Below are 11,891 nucleotides of genomic sequence, written 5' to 3' on the forward strand. Positions count from 1 at the left end.
TAACTTCATTACACGAACTTTTAATCTAGGGTTGATATAGACCCCTCACCCTTAGGGGAACATTGTCCTCAGTGTTCAAGGGAACCTATAACTAGCAAGACCACTAAAAACCAAAACATACTTCCCATGGAGCTTTATAACTTTACTCGAGACAATATTTGCAATGAACAACCTGCTCAAAATAAAAAACATCATGACGAACATGACAACATGGAAACCATACCGCATATTAGAGATTTATAACCCAACTCATTTTGGTATTTAAAATAACAACCATACATAAATATGTACATATACCAAAAACTCATTTTCCTCCACTGGTAAATAATGAAGGATACATAACCTACATTTAATCAACCATCTCCCATGTATCTTCATTGGGCCCAAAGTGCTTCCGCTGCACTTTAACTTTCTCAATCGCTTGGTTTCTGACCATGAGCTGTTTCCGTTGCAATATGCACATAGGTTCTAGATATAATTCTTCTTCTAGCTCCACCTGCAATACATACCAATCAGTCACATTATTAACATCTTTCACATATATTTTAAGCAATGAAACATGGAAAACATCATGGAATTTCAGTATCAAAGGCAATACAAGTCTATAGGCGACTATTCCAATCCGCTCAAGGATATCGAAAGGACTGCAATACTGAGGTGCCAACTTGGCACATGATCCAATCCTCAAGGATCTCTTCTTGAGATTGATGAATAAGTACACGTGATCCCCAACCTGAAATTCCTTAAATTCCCTATGTTTATCTTCATATATCTTATGTTTATCATGTGGTACATTTAGATTCTTCTTGATAGCTTGCATTTCTTATTCCATTTTTTTCAAGATGTCCAATCTTATCAACACCATGTTCATTGGATCACTCTATTTGATGGGAGTATTACAACTCAACCCATAAAGTTCCTCAAACAGACTCATGCTCATCGACTTCTGATAACGATTTTTGTAATCAAACTCAACCTGTGGAAGATACTCTTCCCACCTCCTTTGCTGGTGGATAAAATATATTCTCAACATGTCCTCCAATATCTTGTTGACCCTCTCTATCTGTCCATATTTCTATGGGTGATAAGTTGTACTGAAGGACAACTTTGTACCCAAACCTATAAATAACTCCTTTTGAAAACTAGAAGTTAACTTGGTATCTTTGTCTAACACAATCTTCTTAGGTATACCATGCAATCTCACTATCTCTCTAATGGAGATCTGAGCTACCTTGTAAGTTGAGTTAGTAGTCTTCACTGGAATGAAGTGAGCTAGCTTGATCAACCTATCAACCATAACAATGATGGAATCATGTTGCTTTGATGTCCTCATAAAACCTGTAATGAAATCCATGGAAATGAGATCCCATTTCCACTCCAGAATCATAATAGACTATACAAAACCAGTTGGGTGCTTACACTCATCTTTCAGCTACTGATAGCTCAAACATATAGCAACAAATTCCACCACTTACTTCCTCGTTGGTTCGAAATGCATCGACAAATATTTCATAATGTGATTTACATCGAAAAGTCTCTCATACTTGATATGGATCATAGAAGCCTCAATTAAACAATAGTAGAACTTGTTCACAATTGTCAACATCTTCTCATATCTTGAGTGACCTAAATATGGTCTGACATGAAGCTCCCTCGATATAAGCTTTTTGAGCTAACTATCATTTGGCACATAGATCCTGTCCCTAAATATCACCAAGACATCTTCCGTGAGATGATAATCCACATCTTAATCACCTGTCCTCTACTATAACATGTGCTTAAGATATTGATACTTGTCATCGTGTTGCCTTGCCTTTAAAGACCCACTCCTGTGAATATATCCCATGAGATCTTGCAACAACAACATGGTTTACATACACTCTTCTACTGAGAGCATATGAAACCACGTTCTCCTTTCCTTTAACTTATTTGATCTTAAATTTAAACTCACAAAGGGTATCCAAACATCTATCTTTCCTATCATTTATATTAGGTTCGTTAAATAGATACCTCATTCCACTATGGTCACTCATCAAAATAAATCTTCTACTAAGAAGATAATTCCTCCACATCCTCAGAGCATGAAGAATAACTAGCAATTCAAGATCATCGGTCACATAGTTTTGTTCCTGATCATTTTGTTTCCTTGAATAATAGCACACCACTTTTCTATCCTACATTAAGACCCCAACAACTCCTCTTTTGCAACTACTTGTACACTCCACGAACTCTTTATCTAGATCTGCAATCTCTAAAACTAGAGCATTTGTTAGCAATTTCTTCAATGACTCAAAACTAGTTGTACATTCCTTTGTCCATTAAAATTTCTTTCCTTTCCTATGTAATGATGTAATAGGATAGGAAATCTATGAGAAGTTCTTGAGAACCTCCTATAGTAAATTGATAGACCCATGAATGATCGGAGCTTGTTCACATTCCTAGGAGTTGCCCATTCATGGTAGTTCTTATCCCTTATGGATCCATTGCTATGCCTTGCTTGGAAACACCATTTCCCAAGTAATGTACCTATGTCTCAAAGAAACTACATTTTCTAAGTTTGGTACACAACTGATGCTCTCTTAGAAATCTCAATATTGATGCTAAGTGTTTTACATGCTCTTCCTCATGCCTAGAATATATCAATATATCATGAATGAATAATATCACAAACTTTTCCAAGTAAGGATGCACATTGTTCATCAAGCACATGAAAGTAGTTGGAGCATTATTCAAACCAAAAGGAACCACAATAAACTCATAATGCCCATACCTCATCCATAAATCAATATTGTAGATATCCTCTTCTTTGATGTGCACATAATGGTATCTTGATCTCAAATCAATTTTTGACGACACCGGCGCTTCCGTCAACTGATCAAACAAGTCATTAATCCTTGGCAACAGATATTTATTCTTCATTGTCACCTTGTTGAGTTTCATGTAATAAATACACAATTTGAGAGTACCATCCATCTTCTTCTTGAACAATATCGGTGCTCCCCAAGGTGATACACTTGATCTGATGATTCCCTTGTCAAGCATTTCCTTCAACTGCAACTTCAATTCCACTAACTCTAGACTGCTCATCCTATAAGGTACCTTTGATTCTTGTGCTACTCTTGGTACAAACTCAATAGGAAATTCCACTTCCCTATGAGGAAGCAACTCTGAAATCTTTGTTGGGAATGTTAGGGTCATACAATCTAGGAGTCAATATGCCTATCTTACTATTTCATTTTGGGGTTACTCTGTAAAGTATAGCCTATGAAATCACTAGGTGTCATGGTCTAAAGGCTATGCTAGCGATTTACACTTATAATACCTCCATGATTTCAAAATTCACCATAATTGCATGAAAGGGACATGTGAAAGGTATAAAACTTAAATTCTTCAACCCATCCCTCATTTATCCTTCATCCAAAGTTAAATTCAGGCTTTGAACTAGGCCAAGGTTTCAAATAAGGTTTTAGACAACCAAAGGAGGAGCTTAAAGCTCAAGGTACATGATTGTTGTGCAACTATTATGCTGACTTGTCAAGCTATGAAATTGTTGCACAATTGGTTTAAAGTCTTCGGAGGTGATCTAGGAGGATCCGTTGATTCAATTGTACTAGTGTTCAAGTGTCATCACCAGTGTTCAGAGTCATCATCAATTCAGTGCAGCTTCGAAAGTTCGATAGTATTGGTTATGATCAGGCTTTTCAGGTAATGTTCATGGGTTTTCATGGCGTTCAACAGAGATGGTTTAGTGCTTAGTTGTCGACTTGAGTTCATTGATAGTTCCCCAGGGTTTGGTCGACGACATGTGTTTTTTCATTTGACAAGAAGAACTAGTGTTGACATGGGTGTCATCATGGTAGAGGATCAATATCGTCATTTTTCAATGATAGGCATGGGTTTATTGTCATCATGTGTCAAATGTCACGAATGTCACATTGTGACAATATTTTGCATATGGGTTTCTAAAAACTACATGTAAACACTAATCTATCTACATAAACCTATGCTAAACACCAAACCTTATGTCTAAACCATACATTCATGTATTAATCCTATGCTAAAACCCTAACCTAAAGTCCTAGACTCTATGCATCAAAAGCCATGTATTAAACAAAATGCATTAAAAAACTATGTTATAGTCCTCGGCCTATATAATTAAAAACACATTGTAAAACATTGAAAATGAAATATAATAGTGCCTAACCGCGTGGGTAGGGAGACCGCGGCGGAGAAGGCATGTGAGTAGGCTAGTAACCGCAGTAGCTAAACCGCATGGGGAATGGAACCATCGGAGTTTATAGTTAACCACTGGTCATAATCACAGTAGAACCATGTACATATGAACAGCAATGTACTCACTACGTAGTTCGTGGGACCGCCAGTTGGAACTATCTGCAGAAACATCGACACGCTGACTGTGGGCTTTGTCTAGTGCTCACATGAGGTGTCACCCTCCTCTGCCTGGTTAGCTAACCACTAAAGGCATTTGGACTAATCCAAGGTACAAAGTGGGTTTTTTATGTGTTATTTTGGGTATTTATAATTACATCTTTGCCATGAGACATTAACTCATAACCAAAAACCCCAATTCAAACCCTAAAGTCATCTCGTTCATCCCTAAAGGCAGTCAAGGAGGTTTTAATGTACTTGCAGGCCTATACAAGGTAGTTTTTCTCATTGAAGAATATATTGGTGGTTTTGGGTTTTTGTATACTAATTCTGGAGGTTAGAGGTTGTTTTGTTTTCAGAGTTTTGCGAGAATCGGGAGTCAGAATTGGAAACTGTAAGTGGCGTTGGAAAGCTGGTTCAGAGGGATATCTAATGAAAATTATTAGAAGTGCCTCTGTGCACATTCAGTCTGGTATTTTATTTGCATAATCGACACCTTCTTCTCATTCCTAATGAAACAGTTTCCCATCTTGGAAGCGGACCCGGAGACGTAGTCCATCAAGGACGAACTCCGTAATCAATCTTGATGCCTAGTATAATTGTGTTTGTACTATTTCCACTTCTATTTTGCATATTACTTATGGTTTATCAGCTGTTGTAAAGTGTTCTTCTCAAGAAATATTTCCTCGATTTTCATGCTTTCAGTTATCATCCAAATCACTAATGGTTAATCAATTCTACATCAGTATTTAGTTTATGGTCATTTCAAATCATATAATTTGGTATCACAGCAGGTTGCATTTTTAGAATGTGCCATTGAATGTTAACCATGTCAAAGTTGCAACGAGGAGAAGGAATCCTTGAGCAGATCAATCCGAGATTGGAAAGCAACGAGTCATTCAAAAATTGACCATGTCAGGACCTGATGCAGATGAAAACACTGAAACTAAGATCAGTGAAGAACAGTTTCAACAGGCATTCTTAACCATGCAGCAGATGTTGGGAGAATTTTACAAAGATAAGAAGGCGAGGGAAGCTTCTTCTTTAAAGCCATCGAAGAAGGACAAAAGTAAAGGCAAGGCTGATAAACCACCTTCACCTCCATCATCTCCATCATCCTCTTCTTCTTCTTCTTCTTCTTCTAGTGCAGAATCTGAAACGGAAAAGAAACCTAAGAAAACATCTATTTTGAAACTTGATGTTAAATTTGAGTTACCTGTTTATGATGGCGAAATGAATCCTAAAAAGTTAGATAACTGGATAAAGCAGTTAGAAATGTATTGTCACATTCAGAAAATTTCTAGAGATAAAACTAAAATTCAGTTAGATACACTTAGAATGCGGGGAACATCTTTAATCTGGTGGGAAAGAAAAACTCAAATAGATGTAAAGCGTAAAGAAAAAGTCATCTCTTCATGGTCTAAGCTTTTAAAAGCTCTTAGGAAATAGTTCTATCCTTTAGGATACATGCAGCAAGTTGTTATTGATTGGCAACATCTGAGGCAAGGTAAAGGACAAAGTTTTCAAGAGTTTACTCAGGAGTTCAGAAAGAAAGCATTAGAGCTTGGTATTTCATTGGATACACGTGAAACTTTGTTAAAATACATCGACATTTTACATTCATATTTGCAGCATACATTGTTGATGTTTAATCCTGATGATTTTGATGAGGTGTGTGTTCAATCCATACATACTGAATCAGGTGGCAGACCATTCAATTTTTCATCACAATCATCCAAAGAGTTGGAAACCAAAGATTCTAGTGACAGTAAGGGGAAGAACATTTCGAAGAGAAAGAAATCAACGATAGCTCAGAAGGAAAGACCTACTTGTTCTCATTGCCAGAGAATCGGTCATGATGAATCAAAGTGCTAGAAACTTCATCCAGAACTTAAGCCAACAAATTTCCTTAAGGTGAAGGATGAAAAGAAGGCCATTACAACAGTGCAGCAGGATCTAGGTTCAGATTCAGGTGATGAAAGGAGGATAACCACCATGGTTACGACAGGTAAAACTTCTGATGCTGGTTCAAGTTCGAAAACTATTGTATCTTATTAAAACATAGATCCTTCACATGAGGATAAAAGAGTTGAACTCTTCTGCATAAGGATAACTTCTAAGCATACAAAGATTGACACAATGTTTGACAGTGGATCATAAGAAAATTTAATATTTGAATATATAGTTAATCAATTGGGATTGGAGACATAGAATCATCCAAGACCATACCCATTAGGTTGGATTAATAAATCAACTTAGATACATGTCACAAAGCAGTGTTGGTTAAAATTTGCAATTACATCTAAGTACATTGATGAAGTGCAGTTAGATGTGGTCCCAGTAGACATATGTGGAGTTGTCTTAGGAATTCCTTATCTTTATGATAGAGATGCAGTGTTTTACAGAAGAGAACATAAATATCACCTAAAGAAAGAAGGGGTTGAATTTATTGTTAGGGCACATAAAGTCAAATCAAACTTGTATTTAACTTTTACAAATCAAGTTAAGTAGTTAATAAGTTCAAGTAAATATTTACTCATGTTTATTAAGGAACAACATAAGGATAATTGTTCAGAATGCGAGATTCAGTTTATAGATCAATTGGTCAAGGTGGTTAATTCTTGTCCAAGAAATCTTATTCATGGGATAAGCAACATGAGATACATTTAATGTCCTATGAACATCTTCTTAAAAATAGAATGAATCTCAACTCATTCATTCAACTGAATTCTAGAAACTATCATCATCAGCAGTGTATTGCAGGGAATGGTACATGTGAGTCTAATCAGAGACTTGCTTCAGATGGTATGCTTATTTTCAGTTTCAAGGGTGCAGGTCAGTATTGGGGAAAGTCAGTGTTACATTTCTTTAGTATTGCATGATTATTTCATGCTTTAAAAAGTAATGAAGCCTCTTTTCAAGTGGAGAGGAAGTCTATAAGTTTTCATGACAAAGCATTTTCGAAACTAGATCTAAAGTTTCCTTATCATGATTTGAAAACTAATGCATTAAGTGAAAGTGTTATTTAATGGAGATATCAATTAATATATGAAGAAATAGTGATTCACGTAAATCAAAAATTACTTAGATACTTTCAAAGTCAAACTAAGTTGCAGCAGTCTTTATATCACAGCTGGATGAGTTCTGTACAGCAAGTTCACTTAGTAATCAATCAACAGGAAAGCAAATCAAGTCAGGTAATTGATATGAAGTCAAAATCAAAGGAGTCTTTGAATATTTCAGTGATTCTAGAAAGTATATTGTTAATACCCATCAGATGTATTGCAAAAAGTTCTACAAATACTGTTTTCAAAGATGTTTTTGAATCACTAACTCATGATTCTTCGTGGAAAGAATTCAATTGCCATGTTGATAACAGATTGTCTGCCCATCATCGCAAGTTGTTCATACTGTGGATGGAAGAAACAGGTCACTGAATAAAAAAGTACCATGATCAGCATCATCAGGGTCATCACTTGCAAGTGATTGATCTAATGTATTGGTACATCGTCAGGTCAAGGTGGAAAGAGAGGGGGTTCTACCCTCATCGCTATTTGTGTAGTAAAACTTTTGTGGTCGAAAAGATTTCAAGTGGAGAGGAATGATCCAGGAGGATCCGTTCATTCAATTATATAGGTGCTCAAGTGTCGTCATCAATTTTCAGAGTCGTCGTCAATTCAGTTCAGCTTCGACAGTTCGACAATGTTGGTTATGACAAGGTTGTTCAGGTAATGTTCATAGGTTTTCATGGTGTTCAACAGAGATGGTATAGAGCCTGGTTGTCAACTTGAGTTCATCGACAGTTCCCTAGGGTTTGGTCGATGACATTTATTTTGTCATTCGAAAAATAGAATTAGTGTCAACATGGGTGTCATCGTGGCAAAGGATATATATCATCATTTGTCGATGATAGGCATGGGTTTATTGTCATCACGTGACGAATGTCACCAATGTCACATTGTGACAATATTTTGCATATGGGTTTCTAAAAAATACATGTAAACCCTAATCTATCTACATAAACCTATGCTAAACACCAAACCCTAAGTATAAACCATACATTCATATATTAATCCTATGCTAAAACCCTAAGCTAAAGTCCTAGACTCTATGCATCAAAAGCCATGTATTAAACAAAATGCATTAAAAAAATATGTTATAGTCCTCGGCCTATGTAATTAGAAACACATTGTAAAACATGCAAATGCAATATAACAGCGCCTAACCACAAGCCTTAACCACGCCGGTAAGGAGACCAGAGTGGAGAAGGCATGTGAGCAGGGAAGCAACTACAACAACTAAACCACGCAAGGAACGGAACCGTTGGAGTTTACAGTTAACCGTTGGTCATAACTGCAGAGAACCACGTACATATGAACAATAATGTACTCACCGCACAGTTCAAGGGATCACCAGTTGGAACTGTCAACGCAACCACCGACGCACTGATTGTTTGGTCAATTTAGTGTGTCCTAAATTGCTATATAAATTGTCAATCCGGGAGTCGTAAACTGCTGAAGTGAAGTGCACTATATATGCAAGATAACCGATTTCTTACTTCTTTGTCGTTTTTTATTTTTGGTTTGTTTTTGGGTTTATCTTTTTTTGATTCCCTAATGTGAGATGGCAATTCTAAAAGTCAAGTATGGATATAAGTGTTCAAGGCAATGGTGACCTTTAAAATAATTTCCAAACTTCAAAGTTTTCAAAAATGTTTTCAAACTTGCAATGATGAAATTAATTACTAAGAGAAAATAAAAATGCACCTAAACTCTAATTAAACCAAACAGTGAGTTAGTGACTATGAAACCCAATATCCTTGCTGTTGTATAAAAAGAAAACTAAACTCAAAGCAATTCAAAAACTGTAAGCAAAGTAAACTAAATCATATTACATCAACTCATATTCTGACCCCTCACCATTCGACTCGCTCTGGCTATAGGAGGTAATCATAAACAAATTGAGTAATCTGATATCTAAATTGCATAAAATGAAACTAAGATCAAACTACGCATTCATACTTCAATCCCTCACCATTCGACTTGCTCTGGCTATAGGAGGTAACTGAAAATGACATGAGTAATCTAATCACTAACTTGCAGAAAAATAAACTAATATCAAACTACACATTCATACTTCAATCCCTGACTATTCGACTCGCTCTGGCTATAGGAGGTAACTGAAAATGACATTAGTAGTCTAATATCTATCTTGCAGAAAAGTAAATGAGAAAAACAAAACTGAAAGAAATAACAGTGTTGGAATTAGAACTAAGAAAATAAATTAGCAGGAGGACAAGATAATTTCATGTCATTAGTCATTAAAAAGCTATGTGCAATTGCCCGGGCTATCTATTAGAACCTGAAATAAAAACATTGATTAGTTAACAGTCATTAGAAAGCATAAAAGAAACTATGGACAACAATCAACATGAATACCCTAAGCAGTGTAATATATACAAGCAAACAATTATGGCATCAGGAACGTAAAAGAAGAAAGCATGAAACTATACAGTAATTACAGAACCTTGGTGTACAGGGGCCCTCTGCAACCTCGACCAATCAGCAATCAATCATAAATTGAACTTAAAAACATTGTCTTCTCATGTATTAAAATGCAGTCATAACATAAGGATTAAGTCATGGCACAGTGGGCTCGTAAAAGAGTCAAAATTACATACAAAAGCTAGCTAATATGCGTATGGTAACACGATATTTATAACTGAGGATGATACAACTACTTCCTAAAATCTACGCTAATAAACAGACACGTGAATAACCACGTCTGGAAATCTAGAAATATGGTAGCCGTGACAATTAAATCCAAGGAGGGTGGCTGTTAGATTTGGTTCACGGAGCAATCCACAGGTGTTAGCATGCCTCCTGAGATTGAGGAATTTGCCACGCAAGTCTTCACATGGTAAAAAACAGAGTTCTGCCACCGTAAAACTCTTAGGTTGACCACCGCTTTGACTGTCCTTGACCATGGCCTTTTGTGAGGGATTTAGCTGAACCAAGGGGACACGTTCCATGTCCACATCATTTGCAGCTCGCCCATGTGGTCGGATTCTCCAGTAGACACTTGTAACATAGACTTCAACAAAAAGGCAGCGGAAATTTGAGCTGGCTGCGGAAAGTGACAAGATTTCGCATCTGACTGAGCAAAAATCTAGATCAAACAGCAATCACAAGACATAGTTAGGAAACCATTTTATATGCTCTTTTTAAACTAATATGCAATGATTTGACAGCTTGGTGGTTCAAGTAACTAGAGAAAAAGGCTAAAAAGGTGTAAAGGGAAGATGCAAGTTTGGGACTCAACACTGACCGAGGGCTTTGTCCAGTGCTCACATGAGGTGTCACTCTCCTCCGCCCGCTTAGCGAACTGCTAACAACATTCGGGCTAATCCAAGGTACAAAGTGGGTTTTTTATGTGTTATTTTAGGTATTTATAATTACACCTAGGCCATGAGACATTAACTCATAACCAAAAACCCTAATTCAAACCCTAAAGTCGGCTCATTCATCCCTAAAGGCAATCAAGGAGGTTTGAATGTACTTGCAGGCCTATAAGAGGCAATTTTGCTCATTGAAGAATAGATTTATGGTTTTGGGTTTCTGTATGCAGATTATGGAGGTCAGAGGCTATTTTGTTTTAAGAGTTTTGGGAGCATCAGGAGTCGGAATTGGAAACTGTAAGCGGCGTTGGAGAGTTGGTTCATAGGGCTATCTGATGATAGTGATAAGAAGTTCTTGTGTGCACATTCAATCTGGTATTTTCCCTGTGTAATCAACACCTTCTTCTCATTCCTAATAAAATAGTCGCCCATCTTGAAAGCAGACCCGGAGACGTAGTCCATCAGGGAAGAACTTCGTAATCAATCTTGCTATCTAGTATAACTGTGTTTTTACTGTTTGCACTTCTGGTTTGCATCTTACTTATGGTTTATCAGTTGTCGTAAAGTGTTCTCCTCAAGCAATATTTCCTCGATTTTTGTGCTTTCAGTTATCATTCAAATCACTAATGGTTAATCAATTCTACATCAATATTTAGTTTATGGTCATTTTAGATCAGCAGGGGTCTATTTACTAAAGTATCTTGAGTCAGAAGGGTTGGAAGGCTTGCATTTGTTGTCGAATTTTAGCATTTGTTATGGTTATGACTAGTTCCTATTGGAGTTTTTTTTCCCCATAAAAATGACTAGGACAGGCTACATCAGATATGATGGACACCAAGGTGTTTATGCATGGAGTAAGAGGTGTGGTGGAATGAAGTTATATTTGATAGTAATCAAGAGATGGAGGATATAGTTGGAGATTCATGACTATCAGAGGCTGATTCATCTCATTACAGATGGTTACCACCAAACATAGAGGAGAAAATGAAGGCTATAGATTTGTGTTACCATAGTGAGACCAATGGAGTTGGAGTGCCCGGATGCAGTGACAAAGAAGAAGTTACTCCTCAGGTTGCATCTTAGGCTATCTGGGAAACTACAAGAT

Source organism: Pinus tabuliformis, chromosome 5_2, assembly GCF_031772625.1.
Source record: "Pinus tabuliformis cultivar Carrire ecotype Pingquan chromosome 5_2, CPIR1, whole genome shotgun sequence".
NCBI lineage: Eukaryota > Viridiplantae > Streptophyta > Pinopsida > Pinales > Pinaceae > Pinus > Pinus tabuliformis.